We start from the raw sequence: 18,602 nt of genomic DNA, 5'->3' as shown, positions 1-18,602 counted from the left end.
ATCCTTCCAACTATATTTTGGAAATCTCCTTTGGAGGAAATTGTTAATGAAGTAGCATAGCTTGCTTTTCTAAAGACAAAACTACATTCGGAATCTTTTCTAGCATTACTGTTGCTGTTACTCAAAATTTCAAAGTCAGAATGTCCTGGTAGTAGTGAGACACGATGCAAAAATAATATGTCTGAGACTTTCTTTATATGTGACATCAAGAAAACACATACACACTAACCCTTCTTATATATTGTTGGGCAAGTGGAGTACCAAGCTTCATGCCTTTATGTTCTTGACTGTCTGTCACATTACAGAAAATATTCCAGCACTGAAGTTGGTGCCTTCTTCTTTTAATTTTGACCCTGTAAATTCAGTTAGAGTATATACTTTTTTTCTTCAGCAGTACTTAAATTTACTGAAAAAATAGCTAAATTTATTAGCGTACCTTCAGGGATTTTGTTTTAAAAAATCACATAGCAGAAATGAAAGATATCTGACATTACACCAATAAACCACCAGTGGTAAAGCAAGGAAATTCGAAGTGTACTAGTAATGAAAACAATTGTCCAGGAACTTCAATGTACAGTTACCCTTGTGAAAGGAAAACCAAAATGGAGTTGGGATTGCTAAGAGAGCTCTCTAAAATGGTGCCAAGAGGCCATTATGGATATGTGACTTATGTACATCTTAGCCTGAATAGAACCTGACTTTTGACCTGATGAAGTCATCCAGAACATCTGGCAGATACTCCCGACAGTCTAACTTAACAGACCCCTATCCTAAAACAACTCTTGACCCCTTAAGGGCAGATATTTTCTGTCTCACATCAGAGTCAATCAGAATTCTCACCAGGCAACTCTTGACAACCTCATGGCTTTTTTTGTCTATATAAGCCCCTGACTCTTTCTTTTCCTCGGAATACTCTTTTGAGGTTACCAGCATCTTTGTGTCCCGAACTGCAATCCTTAAGACCCCATATAAACTCTTTTCTTATTGGCAGCCTTCTGCATTATTTGGGGAAGAGGAATTGACACCCTAAGGGTTAATTAAATACTACTTTTAGAGTCAGATTAATAACAAGCCTCATATTAACACTGGCTATACCATTAAAGTTTTTATGAATCTGAGAATAAAATTCCTTTTTGTGTCTCAGTTCCTCACCTACAATATGGAAATAAAAATATGTGCCCACCTCTGGTAAGCCTAACTCTTTTCATATTGAATCAAATTCCATTTATGTATGAAGTTGTACTGAAGGTAAAATAAGCTCTTGGGTACCACTATTAACTCTTACAGGCCATTTCAGTGAATATATTAAGGTAGTAATTTCTTTATTGGCCTTTCAGCTGAGGATGGTAGGGAAGTCTAAAGTCTTCTCAGGTTATAGTAACAACTTAAGAGCTTAACTGGTGCCTAATATATTAATAGCTCTAAATAGTGTTCAACTTATTACTAGTCAATGCCACATCTGTAAAAGTTGGAGTGACTGTTCGTATAAACTTTCAAGTGTGTATTCTGTAAAAAGTTTTGAAATTAGCAATACTTTCTTCCTCTCTCTTAGTTATCCTTTTCCCAGCAACATAGAAGGAGGTTGAACAAAAATTAAGTTATACATAAAACCAGTGGGAATAGGCTTGCTAATAAAATCTAGCGGCACATTTGTGATGGTAGTAGAATTCTTTGGATTGTATTCATTGTTAAATCTGAAGCAGCATTCTCTCTCTTGGTTTCTTATGTATTTTTTCTAAGCAATTGAAACTGCATGTGTTCTTAATTTAGCTCATTCTACAATTGATTATATTAAGGTTAAATCTAGGAGGAGCTTCAAGATGGCGTAAGAGTAAGACGCGGAGACCATCTTCCTCCCCACAAATACATCAGAAATGCATCTACATGTGGAACAACTCCTACAGAACACCTACTGAACGCTGGCAGAAGACCCTCAGACCTCCCAAAAGGTAAGAAACTCCCCACGTACCTGGGTAGGGCAAAAGAAAAAACAAAGGCAAAAGAATAGGGACGGGACCCGCACCAGTAGGAGGGAGCTGTTGAAGGAGGAAAGGTTTCCAGACACTAGGAAGCCCCTTCGCGGGTGGAGACTGCGGGTGGCGGAGGGGGGGAGCTTCGGGACCGCGGAGGAGAGCACAGCAACAGGGGTGCGGAGGGCGGAGGCTTCGTAGCCGCGGAGGAGAGCGCAGCCACATCGGTGCGGAAGGCAAAGCGGAGAGATTTCCGCACAGAGGATCGTTGCCGACCGGCACTCACCAGCCCGAGGGGCTTGTCTGCTCACCCGCCAGGGCGGGCGGGGCTGGGAGCTGAGGCTCGGGCTTCAGAGGTCGGATTCCAGGGAGAGGACTGGGGTTGGCGGCATGAACACAGCCTGAAGGGGTTAGTGCGCCACGGCTAGCTGGGGGGGAAGTCCGGGAAAAGGTCTGGAGCTGCCAAAGAGGCAAGAGACTTTTTCTTGCCTCTTTGTTTCCTGGTGGGTGAGGAGAGGGGATTAAGAGCGCTGCTTAAAGGAGCTCCAGACACGGGCGCGAGCCGCGGCTAAAAACACCCCAGAGACGGGCGCGAGCCCCGGCTAAAAAGCACGGGCCCCAGAGACAGGCATGAGACACTAAGGCTGCTGCTGCCGCCACCAAGAAGCCTGTGTGCGAGCACAGGTCACTCTCTACACCTTCCCTCCCGGGAGCCTGTGCAGCCTGCCGCTGCCAGGGTCCCGTGATCCAGGGACAACTTCCCCGGTAGAACACACGGCACACCTCAGGCTGCTGCAGCGTCATGCCGGCCTCTGCCGCCGAAGGCTCGCCCCGCATCCGTACCCCTCCCTCCCCCCGGCCTGAGTGAGCCAGAGCCCCCGAATCAGTGGCTCCTTTAACCCCATCCTGTCTGAGCGAAGTGCAGACGCCCTCAGGAGACCTACACGCAGAGACGGGTCCAAATCCAAAGCTAAACCCCAGGAGCTGTGCGAACAAGGAAGAAGAAGGGAAATCTCTCCCAGCACCCTCAGGAGCAGCGGATTAAATCTCCACAATCAACTTGAAGTACCTGCATCTGTTGAATACCTGAATAGACAACGAATCATCCCAAATTGAAGTGGACTTCGGGAGCAACGATATATTTTTTTTTTTCCCCTTTTTCTTTTTTTGTGAGTGTGTATGTGTATGCTTCTGTGTGCGATTTTGTCTGTATAGCTTTGCTTTTACCATTTGTCCTAAGGTTCTGTCTGAACGCGTTTTTTTTTTCTTTTTTTTAGTATACTTTTTAGCGCTTCTGGATTGGTGGGTTTGTTTTTTTGGTTTGGTTGCTCTCTTCTTCCTTTTTTTATTTTTAAATTTTTAAAATAATTTTTATTTTAAATAACTTTATTTTATTGTATCTTTGTCTTTCTTTCTTTCTTCCTTTTTTTCTCCCTTTTATTCTGAGCCGTGTGGATGACAGGCTCTTGGTGCTCTGGCCAGGCGTCAGGGCTGTGCCACTGAGGTGGGAGAGCCAAGTTCAGGATATTGGTCCACCAGAGACCTCCCAGCTCCACATAATATCAAACATCAAAAATCTCCCAGAGATCTCCATCTCAACGCCAAGACCCAGCTCCACTCAATGACCAATAAGCTACAGTGCTGGACACCCTATGCCAAACAATTAGCAAGACAGGAACACAACCACATCCATTAGCAGAAAGGCTGCCTAAAATCATAATAAGGTCACAGACACCCCGTAACACACCATCGGATGTGGACCTGCCCACCAGTAAGACAAGATCCAGCCTCATCCACCAGAACACAGGCACTAGTCCCCTCCACCAGGAAGCCTACACAACCCACTGAACCAACTTCAGCCACTGGGGGCAGACACCAAAAACAACAGGAACTACCAACCTGTAGCCTATGAAGAGGAGACCCCAAACACAGTAAGTTACGCAAAATGAGAAGACAGAGAAACACACAGCAGTTGAAGGAGCAAGGTAAAAACCCACCAGACCAAACAAATGAAGAGGAAATAGGCAGTCTATCTGAAAAATAATTCAGAATAATGATAGTAAAGATGATCAAAAATCTTGGAAATAAAATGGAGAAAATACAAGAAACGTTTAACAAGGACCTAGAAAAACTAAAGATTAAACAAACAATGATGAACAACACAATAAATGAAATTAAAAATTCCATCGAAGGAATCAATAGCAGAATAACTGAGCCAGAAGAAAGGATAAGTGACCTGGAACATAAAATAGTGGAAATAACTACCCCAGAGCAGAATACAGAAAAAAGAATGAAAAGAATTGAGGACAGTCTCAGAGACTTCTGGGACAGTATTAAATGCACCAGCATTCAAATTATAGGGGTCCCAGAAGAAGAAGAGAAAAAGAAAGGGATTGAGAAAATATTTTAAGAGATTGTAGTTGAAAACGCCCCTAGTATGGGAAAGGAAAGAGTCAAGTCCAGGAAGCGCAGAGAATCCCATACAGGATAAATCCAAGGAGAAACATGCTAAGACATGTATTAATCAAACTATCAAAAATTAAATACAAAGATATTAAAAGCTGCAAGGGAGAAACAACAAATAGCATACAAGGGAATCCCCGTAAGGTTAACAGCTGATCTTTCAGCAGAAACTCTGCATGTAAGAAGGGAGTGGTGGCACATATTTAAAGTGATGTAAGGGAAAAACCTACAACTGAGATTACTCTACCCAGCAAGGATCTCATTCAGATTCGACGGAAAAATTAAAACCTTTACAGACAAGCAAAAGGTAAGGGAATTCAGCACCACCAAACCAGCTTTACAACAAATGCTAAAGGAACTTCTCTAGGCAGCAAACAAAAAAGAAGGAAAGGCCTACAATAACAAACCCAAAACAATTAAGAAAATGGTAATAGGAACATATTGATAATTACCTTAAACGTGAATGGATTAAATGCTCCAACCAAAAGGCATAGACTGGCTGAATGGATACAAAAACAAGACCCGTATATATGCTGTCTACAAGAGACCCACTTCAGACCTAGGGATACATAAAGACTGAAAGTGAGGGGATGTAAAAAGATACTCCATACAAATGGAAATCTAAAGAAAGCTGGAGTAGCAATTCACATACCAGAGAAAATAGACTTTAAAACAAAGACTATTACAAGAGACAAAGAAGGACACTGCATAATGATCAAGGGATCAATCCAAGAAGAAGATATAACAATTGTAAACAGTTATGCACCCAGCATAGGAGCACCTCAATACATAAGGCAAATGCTAACAGCCATAAAAGGGGAAATAGACAGTAACACAATCATAGTAGGGGGCTTTAACACCCCACTTTCACCAATGGACAGATCATCCAAAAGGAAAATAAATAAGAAAACACAAGCTTTAAATGACACATTAAACTGGATGGACTTAATTGATATTTATAGGACATTCCATCCAAAAATAACAGCACACTTTCTTCTCAAGGGCTCATGGAACATTCTCCAGGATAGATCATTACTTGGGTCACAAATGAAGCCTTGGTAAATTTAAGAAAATTGAAATCATATCTGGTATGTTTTCCAGCCACAATGCTATGAGGCTAGATATCATTTACAGGAGAAAATCTGTAAAAAATACAAACACATGGAGGTTAAACAATACATTCCCGAATAACCAAGAGATCACTGAAGAACTCAAAGCGGAAATCAAAAAATACTTAGAAACAAATGAAAATGAAAACACGATGACCCAAAACCTATGGGATGCAGCAAAAGCAGTTCTTAGAGGGAAGTGTATAGCAATACAATCCTACCTTAAGAAGTGAGAAACATCTCAAATAAGCAACCTAACCTTACACCTAGGGCAATCAGAGAAAGAAGAACAAAAAAACCCCAATGTTAGCAGAAGGAAAGAAATCATAAAGATCAGATCAGAAATAAATGAAAAGGAAATGAAGGAAACAATAGCGAAGATCAATAAAACTAAAAGCTGGTTCTTTGAGAAGATAAACAAACCTGATAAACCTTTAGACAGACTCATCAAGGAAAAAAAGGGAGAAGACTCAATACAATTAGAAATAAAAAAGGAGAAGTAACAACTGACACTGAGAAATACAGAGCATCCTGAGAGCCTACTACAAGCAACTCTATGCCAATAAAATGGACAACCTGGAAGAAATGGACAAATTCTTAGAACTAGCACAACCTTCCGAGACTGAACCAGGAAGAAATAGAAAATATAAACAGACCAATCACAAGCACTGAAATTGAAACTGTGATTAAAAATCTTCCAACAAACAAAAGCCCAGGACCAGATGGCTTCACAGGTGAATTCTATCAAACATTTAGAGAAGAGCTAACATCTATCCTTCTCAGACTCTTCCAAACTATAGCAGAGGGAGGAACATTCCCAAACTCATTTTACAAGGCGACCATCACCCTGATACCAAAACCAGATAAAGATGTCACAAAGAAAGAAAACTAAAGGCCAATATCACTGATGAACATAGATGCAAAAATCTTCAACAAAATACTAGCAAACAGAATCCAACAGCACATTAAAAGGATCATACATCATGATCAAGTGGGGTTTATCCCAGGAATGCAAGGATTCTTCAATGTATGCAAATCAACCAATGTGATACACCATATTAACACATTGAAGAATAAAAAACATGATCATCTCAATAGATGTAGAAAAAGCTTTTTTAAGTGTCCATTGACAGATGAATGGATAAAAAAGTTGTGGCACATATATACAATGGAATATTACTCAGCCATAAAAATAAACGAAATTGAGTTATTTGTAGTGAGGTGGATGGGCCTAGAATCTGTCATACAGAGTGAAGTAAGTCAGAAAGAGAAAAACAAATACCGTATGCTAACACATATATATGGAATCTAAGGGAAAAAAAAAGGTTATGAAGAATCTAGGGGCAAGAGGGGAATAAAGACACAGACCTAGTAGAGAATGGACTTGAGGACACGGGAAGGGGGAAGGGTAAGCTGGGACAAAGTGAGAAAGTGGCATGTACACATATACACTGCCAAATGTAAAACCGATAGCTAGTGGGAAGAAGCTGCATAGCACAGGGAGATCAGCTCGGTGCTTTATGACCACCTAGAGGGGTGGGAGAGAGGGAGACGCAAGAGGGAAGAGATATGGGGACATATGTATAGGTATAGCTGATTCACTTTTTTATAAAGCAGGAACTAACACACCATTGTAAAGCAATTATACTCCAATAAAGGTGTTTAAAAAAAAGGGTAAATCTGTGTTCTTTACAGTGATTGTAACCTTGTAGAAAGTGTCTTGTATAAAAAATTATTTTAAATAACATTTGCTAATGACCTTTCCTTCATTTTTGTTCATATATAGGCAAAATTAAATCTTTACTCAGAAGGGGTAGCAAAACATGCTTCTCATTGTCATATAGCAAAACGAGGACACTCAGATCTAATGCAGGAATGTCGTATCTACCTGTCATGAAAACAGCAACTAAAGTGTTTGTTCCTTCCTGAGGGATCATCAGTCAATGAGGTTTTGTTTTAGAAATGGTTGTAGGTGGAAACAGCTAATGGCAAACCCTGAATAGTATTGTGTACAAACTCAGAATTCCGGAAATTTTGTTGATGACAATGGCTAATATGAGGCACTGTCACTCAAAGTACATTTAAAGTGATTTCTGATGATCCATTGGCCAAATCACTCCCCAGGCAGTATGTGATAGCAATACTCCCTCCTGTAGGCAGGCCTTAAAATCAGCACACCCATTAGCCCCTAGGCCAATCACAGAAATTATCTAGTTTTCTTTTACAGTGGCCTAAAAATACAGATGGTTTGTTAAAACATTGCAGCTATTTGAATGCCACGTTTATAAAAGACTTACTTGGTCTCTCTTCCTGATGCAGGTCTATAGTAGACTGAAACTTCCTTTAGTTCAGTTAAGTACTGAATTATCCCAGGACCACCTTGTTAGGACTCCATTTTAAATGCACCACAGGAAGCTAGACTGACTTCAGAAAAATCTTTGATTCTTAGTATCCTGGAAGATAGAATCAGGTTAAGGCAGGTTTTCTCACTATTACACCCAAAAGTCAAATGCAGATTTATTAAACTTGGGAACTTTTCCATTCAGACATTTCATAATCAGGTTGGTATCCATAGAGCCTGTGCACATATTTGGTGGTGAAATAACACTCTGTTGACCGGGGCCCCTCTAAGGAGATCCTGGTTTGGGCAGGAAGCACACAGGGATTGTCTCTGCCATATTGGTCACCGATCATGGTTTTTACAGTGTTTTACCCTATTATATTGCAGATGCTGGATCATCATACAAGTGGTTTGAGGGAATACTGACTTCCAATAAAAGTAATGCTACAATTTCAGACTTTGCAATGGCTGACCAAGGAGAAGTCAATGTCAAAAAGGATTCTTTATTGATGACACATGATGAAAATCATCCAGGAAAATGGCATGAGTATAGGCGGTAAGTACCGAGAAATGTATTTTAAATTGCTTTCCTTTTGTAAGTGTGATTTTAAGGGACAGCCACAAAGATCCAAGGAGGAAAATGAGTCATTCCAAAGAGAAGAAGCAGCACAAAGAAAAGTCAGACTTTTTGAGATTAAATTTATGGTTTGAGAAATGAAATTTTCTTTCTGTAGTACTAAAATATCACATGATAACATTTACATTTAAACAGTGCATTCAGTGATACGAATGGAGTTTAAAACACAAATGCAGTCATTGAATACAAATTATTTGCTAGAGATTTACAAGGAGCATAGAAGCCCTTCAATTCACTGGAAATGTGGGGTCAGCTACACTTACTTGTTTGCTTCCAAGACAATTTGACTTTCTTTCAGATTTGATCTAACTGGGTTAACCAAGCAGACTAGAAATATTGCTGACATGCACACAACACATGCGGATCTGACCTGTTCTTATGAACTTGGTATAAACCAGACTAAAGAGGTAGGGATTTTAGAAGAAGCATTTTGCAAGTTTCCAATTTTGAAAATATTATCTCTGTATTGCAAAGAGTAACACAAATGAAAATCTGAAACTGGATGGCATAAGAGAGTAGAATGTGTTTTTTGGAAATACTGTACATATTTTTGACTATGTTCTAGGAGGACAAAGCTAGAAAAAGAAATTACTTTTTATATCAATATATTTAGTTGGAGCCCTGGGATCAAATGATAGGCTCGTGATGAATAGATACTTTGGGACAACTCAGAAGTCCCTTGGCTTTAAAATTCCTTGATACTGTACTTAACCTTTAGAACTTTCCGAAAGCATACTGCACACAAGTTCCTCCCTTGAAAATTCCCATTTTGAAAATAAAGTCTAGAATTACAGAGAAAATTATGACCAAGTGCCTGTGTCCAAAACATATATAAGTGGCCTTTGAAGAGGGGTGCCCTGGGAAAGGAGTGCTGACTAAAAGTAGAGGTGGTGAGCTAGGGGGCTGGACTTGAAAATATACTTTTCTTTCAAGTTAGAGGACATGCCTTTTTACATTGAGGAGTATCAGTATGTTTTCATTTTGTAATCAGTGCCTCGTATTTCCTGTTTGCATATATTTATTGTCTAAATGCAAATTTATATTGCAGAAATTCTCCTTGATTTAGAACTTTGTTTTGCCAAATCAAACTTTGTTCTCCAAGAGAATAGATATTAGGTGAGTTTCACCACTCTTGAGAAACACTGTATATCTCAGTTTATGGGTATTTTGAGCAAGGGACTGACCAAAGGCAATTCATGAAGTAAGAGAGCAAAAGGAGCCTTTAGTCCAACCTCCTTTTTTACAAGCAAGAAAGTAGAGGTTTAGATATTTATTCTAACTCATTTAGCTTGAGAATTTATAGAACTGGAACTTAAGCTCCTCCTATACCCTATTTAGTTCCATCACTAGGAGTTTATTTATGGTTTATGTGGATTTCTTTGTTATTGTTTAACTTTACAGAAAAATATGTAATCAAACCATTATTGATGAACTATCCTAAAGGTGGCATAAGTTTCTTTTCTTTTTTCAAATCTTAAATTAAAGCATACATTTGACTTTTACAACCATTAGTAAAGGTCTGTAAATTATAGAAATCTCAATTCGCATTCACCGCAGACTCTCCACTGTATTGTGACTCCAGATTGGGGACATATAATTAAAGGTAACATTTTGTGTTCAAAGAGATTTTTATGTATCAGCTGAGGCACAAGGAATGTAAAAGTTCTTTAAAAAACAAATAACAGGAAGCAACCCACATGTCTATCAAGATGAATGGATAAACAAAAGACAATATATACATACAATGGAATATTTTTCAGCCTTAAAAAGGGAGGAAATTCTGATATTATGCTGCAACATGGATGAACCTTGAAGACATTGTGCTGGGTGAAATAAGCCAGTCACAAAAAGAAAATACTGTATGATTTCACTTATATAAGGTTAACTGGGTAGTGAAATTCATAGAGACCAAAAGTAGAATGGTGGTTCCTAGGGACTGAAGGAAAGGAGAAATGGAGAGTCTTAGTTTTGCGAGATGATAAGAGTTCTAGAGATTGACTGGCAATGTGAATGTACTTAACCACTACTAAATTGTACATGTAAAAATGGTTAAGGTGGTAAATTTTATATTATGCGCACTTTACCACATTAAAAATTTCAAAAAAGTAAACGTAAAAAACAAACAAGAAACAAATAGATAGAAATAAACAGAATAATCCCAAAGGAAAAATCAAGTCTGATGGTGAGAAAGATATTGACTGGCAATGTGAATGTACTTAACCACTACTAAATTGTACATGTAAAAATGGTTAAGGTGGTAAATTTTATATTATGCGCACTTTACCACATTAAAAATTTCAAAAAAGTAAACGTAAAAAACAAACAAGAAACAAATAGATAGAAATAAACAGAATAATCCCAAAGGAAAAATCAAGTCTGATGGTGAGAAAGAAATAAAGCAAAAGTTTTTTTTTTTTTTTTTTGCTTTATGTGTTTGTCAAAGAAAAGATAATTAGCAAGATTGCCATTTGGAAAGTAGAGAAACCAGAGCTAATGACACAGTGATATTTATTTATTTTATTGACTTATTTTTGTATTTATGATTAAGAAATTATAATTTGAATGGGTGAAGAGTCAGCACAATCCACAGGTTAAAGCTCAAAGTCTACTCAGACTGTTTGAATCCTAGCTCAGCTATTTAGTGATCATTGCCGTTGAACATGTTACCTAATCTCACAATGCTTAGATTTCTCATATTAATATGGGGGTAATCATACTGCTTATCCCACAGAGTTGTTTCTAGGACTTAAAAAAATTAAAATATCTACTGCACATAGAAGCATTTAAAATCTAACACTCGATAAACATCATACAGTATGTGTTAAATTAAAAATTTTTAAATAAAAAAATTAAATAATTACCAATTTCTTTATAGTACCCAATCTGTTGTGAATTATTAGTAGAAATAATAATCAAAATAATGCTTTTGTTCATTTTGTCATCTAAAATCTCTCTCCTAGCATAAAACTTTAACAGATTATTAGGATGTTCTTGCATTTTCTTCTGTTTTTTAAATGACAATACTGAACAGTGTTTAACGTTGAAAGAAAGAGATTAAACATATCGGGAATTCATATTTATTGGGAATTCTGGGCTGAGGAAGAACAATTACATTTCTCTTGTTAGGTATCAAATGCTGGAATCACAATGATTCATTGCTTAGTTGTGCTCACATTTTTTTTTTATGCCTTAGAATCAAATATCAGCAAGTGGTTGATGATACTGTGCATATAAGAATCTATTAAAATGATTCAAGTCATGTGAATAGGAATATTGCATGTCACATTTAAGATGAGTTTATTGTTTAGCAATGTATTTTGAATAATGTATTGCAGATGTGTCTTCAGTGATATGTAAGAAATTAGAACACAATTATTAGTTAAATTTAGTTGGGTCACATATAATCAATATTAGTGCAAAGAAGATATAATAGCAAGAAAAAGAAAAATTCCCTAAGAAATGCATATGAAACATCTGTCACATAAGATGAGATAAATGTTGGAGAAGCTATAGTAAAATCCTTGAGATAAAGGCTAATCCAAATCAACCAATGAATCAGTCTTCAGGGGAGTTTATCATTAAAATCTTGGAGTCAAATGTATGTTGATACCATTATTACATTCATAATGTTAAAATTTTAATTGGCTACTATTTCAAAATTTAATTTTGCACATTAGACTCGTGCCCCAAAGTAAGGATCATAAAATATTGCAGAATTCATTGTGATCTCTAATTTTCAACCAGAACAAAACAAAAACCCATGAGCAACAACAAAGAGCCAACTTAAGTAAGGCTAGATCTAAATTATTTTTAGCAATACAAAATGCTTTAGAAAAGATATTACTAGATTCCAGTTGTTTAAGTGCATATAAAAAAACCTGATATCTCTCTGGAAAAAAGGTCCACTTTATGTCTCCAGATTTTGAATAATAGTTAACAGCTCTATCCACTACCCCATGTAACCATATTCAGTGAGTCCATGAACTCTTAGAAGGCTATGATCTTCTTTAAATTATAGATAACCTAATTGATAGAAGAATAGTGGCTTTAATTGTTCCTTATTCATTACAGATACATATAACTGATTGTTATTTAAAAGCAAAGTGAAATGAGTTTGAAAAACACGTAAAGTGACTAGCTCCTATGACTCCAGAAAGGAACCAATCATAGTATGAAAATGTCTTATAAATCTTCATATAACTTCTTCATATAACTCAATGGTTAAATTCAAAAGGAAAATAGCTTTGAATTGCCAAACTCTATTCTTGAATAAGCACGTCTTGTCTAGTTTTCTGGGTGTGGCTGGCTCATTCAGAGATGGGTAAGTTATGAACATGTGGAATAGCTTTGGGCAAACCTTCCTGGTCTGACATCTGCTGTCAAGAGGAGTTCATGTTGTTAAATATAATGTCATGCTGGATGAGATAGGGAGCTCTCACGCTATCAAGTGGTACCTAAAGGGAGCTTTTGACTTGTTCCCAAGCTTTATAATATAGAGCATGATAAATAACGAGGATGGTACAATAGCCCAATCTTCCGACTCAAATATGCACTGCAGATTGCTGCCAAGCCATGTGGAAACACTGCATCGATCATGTCATTCTCTTGCTAAAAGACTTCAGTGGTTCTTCATTTATACCAAATTCCTTGGCAGTGTAGTTGAGGCCCTTTATAATGTAAACTAACCTATTTAATATACTTATCTCTCACTATCAACCTATTAAAAGCCTTCATTTCAGCTTATCATTTACAAGCCTTGAGATATGATCATATATTCTCTTTGCCCATACTTTTTAGATACCATGAATATTTGGCCCATTTTTCTTTAACTACAGAATACCTTAATTATCTTTCAGTATGAATCAAGTCTGTGTTTCTCCTTGAGAAACAGAATCTAGAGTGATTTTTATTCCGTTTTAAAATCCTGGAGCCCTTATCACTCATTTTCACCTGGCTTATTCATCCCTGCATGGTTAGCACTATGTTTAATTTTCACACAGTCCTTCATCATTTCAGCAATTTAGTTAGAAAAACAACTAGGGAAAAAGGGGTGTGTGTGTCTACATACACACACACACACACACACACACACACACACACTACATGCAGGACTATATATACACAGTCCTGCATGTAGTATCTGGTATCTATTACAGTGTGTTTCCCTTGTTGGATGCTTAATATGTGCTGATTGGTCTACAAATATGTCATAAACCCACAAAAGATAATTCTGAGCAATTAAGAATTGGTTTATCTGGAGGAGGCAAAGAATCGTAAGTCTGAACCGTCTCTTGCCCCTAGCAACCAGTGATGCTGAAAGAATGGTAACAAAGCTAGATAACCCAGTGGATAGACTCAACACATGCTTAGGGTACCATTATACCGTTACAAAAAACTAGATACTTCTTGAAAAAACATCTATATCCAAAACACAAAGCATATCAAATTAGTCACCATTAGGAAAATCAGAACTTGGATGACTTCCTTCCTCTTATTTTACAGTTTAACATTATTTTTACTTTGGAATCACCATGGCAGCAGGAAAGTGAAGGAGTGATAATCATTACTTACAGTATCTAAAATACATAACCCAATCCTGAATCCTAGACAAGACAGGGTAGACTTTAATGGCCATTTTGTACATTCTTTTTTTTATGATATGAACATTTATAAAACTTGTATATGCATTCCTTTTCAGCAAATTTCCAAGTAGAGAGAATGGGAATAGCTTACTAAATTGTGAACTAGGTGATTGGAGGGGGTTTCTCAGTGTAATGTGTGTTTTGTAGGAATATATTGTATCTGAAAAATTACTTGATCTTGTCAGTAGCTCTGACAGAAATGAAGAAAGGAAGGGAGGGAGGAAAAGTGAAAAGAAAGAGACAACAAGGAAGGAAGGAAGGGAAGGAGGAAACAAATGAAAGAAATCATGAAGCAGATGTATTTTTCTCTGTTTTAATATGAAACAAACACATCATGTTAAAATCAATATTCAAGATTTATTTATAGAAGTTGGGAACTACATTATGAGAAAATATTATAATGAGAAAGATATTACAAATGAAATTTTAAAATAAGTGTTATTTTTAATATCTCCTATGTACCCCTTGAATTTTTATAGTTAAATGGTAATATTTGGATGAAGATGTTCCACTGAGGTTTTTTAATCACTTTGTCAAGTTCGGGGGTCAAGTGTAGAGATATATGACCTGGTGTTCTGTGGTCATCTTCTTCCTCTGAGCAGAGGATTCAGTGGAAAGAATAAAGCTGTAGATTTTCTTCCGATTCTCATAACATTCAATAGGGTAATTTCTGAAAATTGTAACACCTATTTATGCTTTTCTTAATAAGAATTACTGGGATGTAGCTGCAAATGTTTAATTTGTAGGGAGAATGGATAAATTAGTGTACCAAGGTTGGTGTATCAAATCCTGGGTAGAATTTCTGAGTTGGAAAACAGCAGATTTGTAGAAGTCAGTCTGAGGAACTCACAGGGTAATTCCCATCACTCCCACCCCTTCACCCTTGCAAATCACCATGCGTATGCAGAGACCACAGAGTCCTCTGCCTTTTCCTTTACTTGGGTACTTTCCTTTACTTTGATGTGTTATATATCTGGGGAGAATTATACTTTTAGATGGCCCCCAGGTGTGTGGGATATCCTTACTCGGATTGTCATAGATAGACTGTTGAAAATAATTGGCATGAAACAAATATTTTGTGAGACTGCCTCCACTTCCTACCCAGGACGGTTTTTCCCTTTCATCTGTTATTCTGAGATCCTGGACTCTGAGAGAGCTAATTTGGCTTCCCAAGACTGCCTGAGGCATTCTTCTTATTTATTACATTAGCAGTCAGTTCTAGTCTTGAAAATAGAGAAGGCACATGCTCAGCCTGGGTGGTGCTAACTGGTGTTCAGGAACCCACACTTTTTCATGTGCTGTCAGACTGGAAGAAGTGTGACTGAGGGCAATGGGAAAATACATAGAGCAGCTATGCAATCCAAATTTTAACTTCCATAATATGTTCTGGAACATGATATCTACAAGCCTAAGGGCGTGTCTGTATTGATAGTTTATGAAATGAAACACTACTCTTGCATTATATCTTTATCATGAGTCATTTCAAGCTTCCCAGGAAGAGTTCACTGCCCCTGCTTTACACGTAAGCTTAAATGCATCAGTGAAATACATCAAGTGATCTGGGAGTGAGGCCCAAGAGGGAGGGGATATATGTATACGTATAGCTGATTAACTTCGTTGTAGAGCAGAAACTAACACAACATTGTAAAGCGGTTATACTCCAATAAAAAAAAAATATTGCTGAAACAGTTTTTTAGGTAACAGGGAAAAACTTGACTGGCTTGTCTCATCACAAACCCCAACAAAAATGTAGACAGAAAAAAAATCAAACCTAAAATTACAAAGCAATAAATATTTACTCTAAATGAATATTTGTGTGGGAGTAGGGGGGAGAGGATATAATGGCTTTTTAAAATATAAAACTAAAAGCAGGGCTTCCCTGGTGGCGCAGTGTTTGAGAGTCCGCCTGCTAATGCAGGGGACACGGGTTCATGCCCCGGTCCGGGAAGATCCCACATGCCGCGAAGCGGCTGGGCCCGTGAGCCATGGCCGCTGAGCCTGCGCGTCCGGAGCCTGTGCTCCGCAACAGGAGAAGCCACAACAGTGAGAGGCCCGCGTATTGGAAAAAAAAAAAACACAAAAAACTAAAAGCAGTAATCATAATGAAAGTGATGAAAATATGACTATCGAAAAAGTCCTAATAGTCAAAACAGCATTAACCAAATGAAGCACCCAAGAAACCCAAGAGAGTCAGTTTTAACATTTTCTAGGCCCAGAGAGCCCAGAACCAACTTACGATGCTGCCATATGAAGGAAGATTTTATTTCTTCTTACTTATATCATGTTTTATTTTGTTTTACCAAATTCGTGTAGAGTAATACTATCAGGCACGGTTCAAAACAATTTATAAATCTGCTCCTGTTTGAAGATTAAAAAATATTGAGAAACATAATAACATATCTAATCTTGTTTAAATAGTCGTGGTATTCTAAATTTAGGAAAATATAAGGTATTAAGGATTATCAATTTTAGGGAAGGTGGAAAAGAACTAAAAACAGCTCAATTTTCTTTATCCCTCAAGAGTAACGATTACTCATTATGACCAGGGAAAACTCTATGTTTTTAAGTTTATTTGAACAAAATATAAGCAGTATGTTTATAGACCAGGCGTTGGGTCAAGGAAATAGTGCACGTAGATATTTGATATAAAATTTATTACAAAATAATTTTTAAAATGCTAGAGGTCCTTAATTTTGATATAGTCCACTTTTTGAAAAATCACACTTTAATAAGTTACAATGTCATTATAATTACTTTTACATGCACAATTTTATGTATCAGCTAAGATAAATAATATTTTATATTATCATATGTTGGTGCAGCCTATCAATGACCAATATAGTCAGTGCCATTATCTATAGCTGGGTTTGTAGATATATTAAAATATTATATTGTGCTTTTATAATTATGTAGAAATTAAAAAAAAAATTGTTGCTGGGAAAAAGCAGAGGTGTCACAAACTTCATAAAATTGAGAGGAGTTGTCAATCAGCAGGTATGCTGAGAACAGAGAATCTTTAGCCTTAATGAGTTGCTTATTGGACTGAAGCCAGCTGAGTCTACATTCAATCAGGAGAGAAAAGAACAAAATTAAAACTACTGATGAAAGCTAAGCAATAAACCATACAATCTATGTTTAAAGGAAGTGGGTAATTAGGGATTAGGTAATATGAAGCTCTCCAGAAATTAAACCCTGACTTTCACGTCTTAATTGTTTATAATTCTGAAATGCATATTTTGAGTTGAATTTCTACTGAAAGATAACATCAGGAAAAGTTTCCAAATCGTAAGTGTACAGATGGATGGATTATCATATAATGAACCTATAGATCACTTTAGGTAGTGTGGACATTTTAATAGTATGATTCTTCCAATCCATGAAATTTTTTTTGTCCTATACAATTTTAATCTAAAATCAATAAGGATTTGAGTTTTCTACATGTTTTAAAGTAGAAGGTATTTCCTGTTTGTTTTTTCAATAAGGGTATCCAATCGATATAGAACCATTTATTAAAATGGTCTTCCTATTTCTGCTGCTCTGCAATCCCACTTTTATTATGTATCAAAGGTCGACTTATATATAGGTTTATTTCTAGATTTGCTATTCTAATCCATTAGTCCACTCACCTCTCTACCCTATTTTAATATAACTATAACAAATCTTGCTGTTGGGTAGGGTAAGTTATTTCTCTTTTACTCTTCAAAATTACCTTAGCTAGTCTTGCTTTTCTAAAAACTTTAAAATTGTCTTATTTTCACAAGATACTCTTTGGATTTTTTTTTTTTTTTTTCCCTGCGGTACGGGGGCCTCTCCCTGTTGAGGCCTCTCCCGTTGCGGAGCACAGGGTCTGGACGCGCAGGCTCAGCGGCCATGGCTCACGGGCCCAGCTGCTCCGCAGCATGTGGGATCTTCCCGGACCGGGACACAAACCCGTGTTCCCTGCATCAGCAGGCGGACTCTCAACCACTGCACCACCAGGGAAGCCCAATTCTTTGGATTTTGATTGAGATTTTAGTCTGGGAGAATTGACACCTGGTCCCCAAGATTCTTAATGGCAGTGGAACTATTTCTGTGAAGTCAAATCTTACCAGATCTCAGCAGCTCATTCGTTGCTGTGCTACATCCTTATTACAGATAAGGCTAGCACACCATTCAGAAAGATATGTCACTAATTTGTGGCTTAATGTTGAGTATTTACAGATACATGAACATTCCATGTTCTTGAGCCATACTCATTATCATCAAGGTACATTATCATGTGGTGGGAGTGATGTGAGCAGATATGCTCAGGTGTCTACAAATTTTCCAGTATCTCAGAAATTCAATCTTATTACATGTATATTGACTAGAGTTTGGCATATATATATGAGAGTTAAGACTTGATTGAAATAAACTCCAGAGATACGATGAACTATATGCATTGGAGACGTTTCCAGATAA

The 18,602-nt window shown here is 37.3% G+C and overlaps 1 long non-coding RNA gene across 1 annotated transcript in view; it reads left to right on the top strand.

The window, feature by feature from the left end:
* Positions 1 to 1,914: 1,914 nt before the first annotated feature.
* LOC112409686 (uncharacterized) overlaps positions 1,915 to 18,602 on the top strand; it is a 349,494-nt gene continuing 332,806 nt past the window's right edge. The window contains exons 1-2 of the long non-coding RNA XR_003005199.1: positions 1,915 to 1,949; positions 8,271 to 8,439. This is a non-coding gene — a long non-coding RNA (uncharacterized LOC112409686). The remainder of the gene's footprint in view (positions 1,950 to 8,270; positions 8,440 to 18,602) is intronic.

This window comes from Neophocaena asiaeorientalis, unplaced genomic scaffold (assembly GCF_003031525.2).
Source record: "Neophocaena asiaeorientalis asiaeorientalis breed wild unplaced genomic scaffold, Neophocaena_asiaeorientalis_V1.1 scaffold521, whole genome shotgun sequence".
Classification (NCBI taxonomy): Eukaryota; Metazoa; Chordata; class Mammalia; order Artiodactyla; family Phocoenidae; genus Neophocaena; species Neophocaena asiaeorientalis.
The sequence above is the reverse complement of the archived record's forward strand: the minus strand, read 5'-3'. Positions and strand labels throughout refer to the sequence as shown.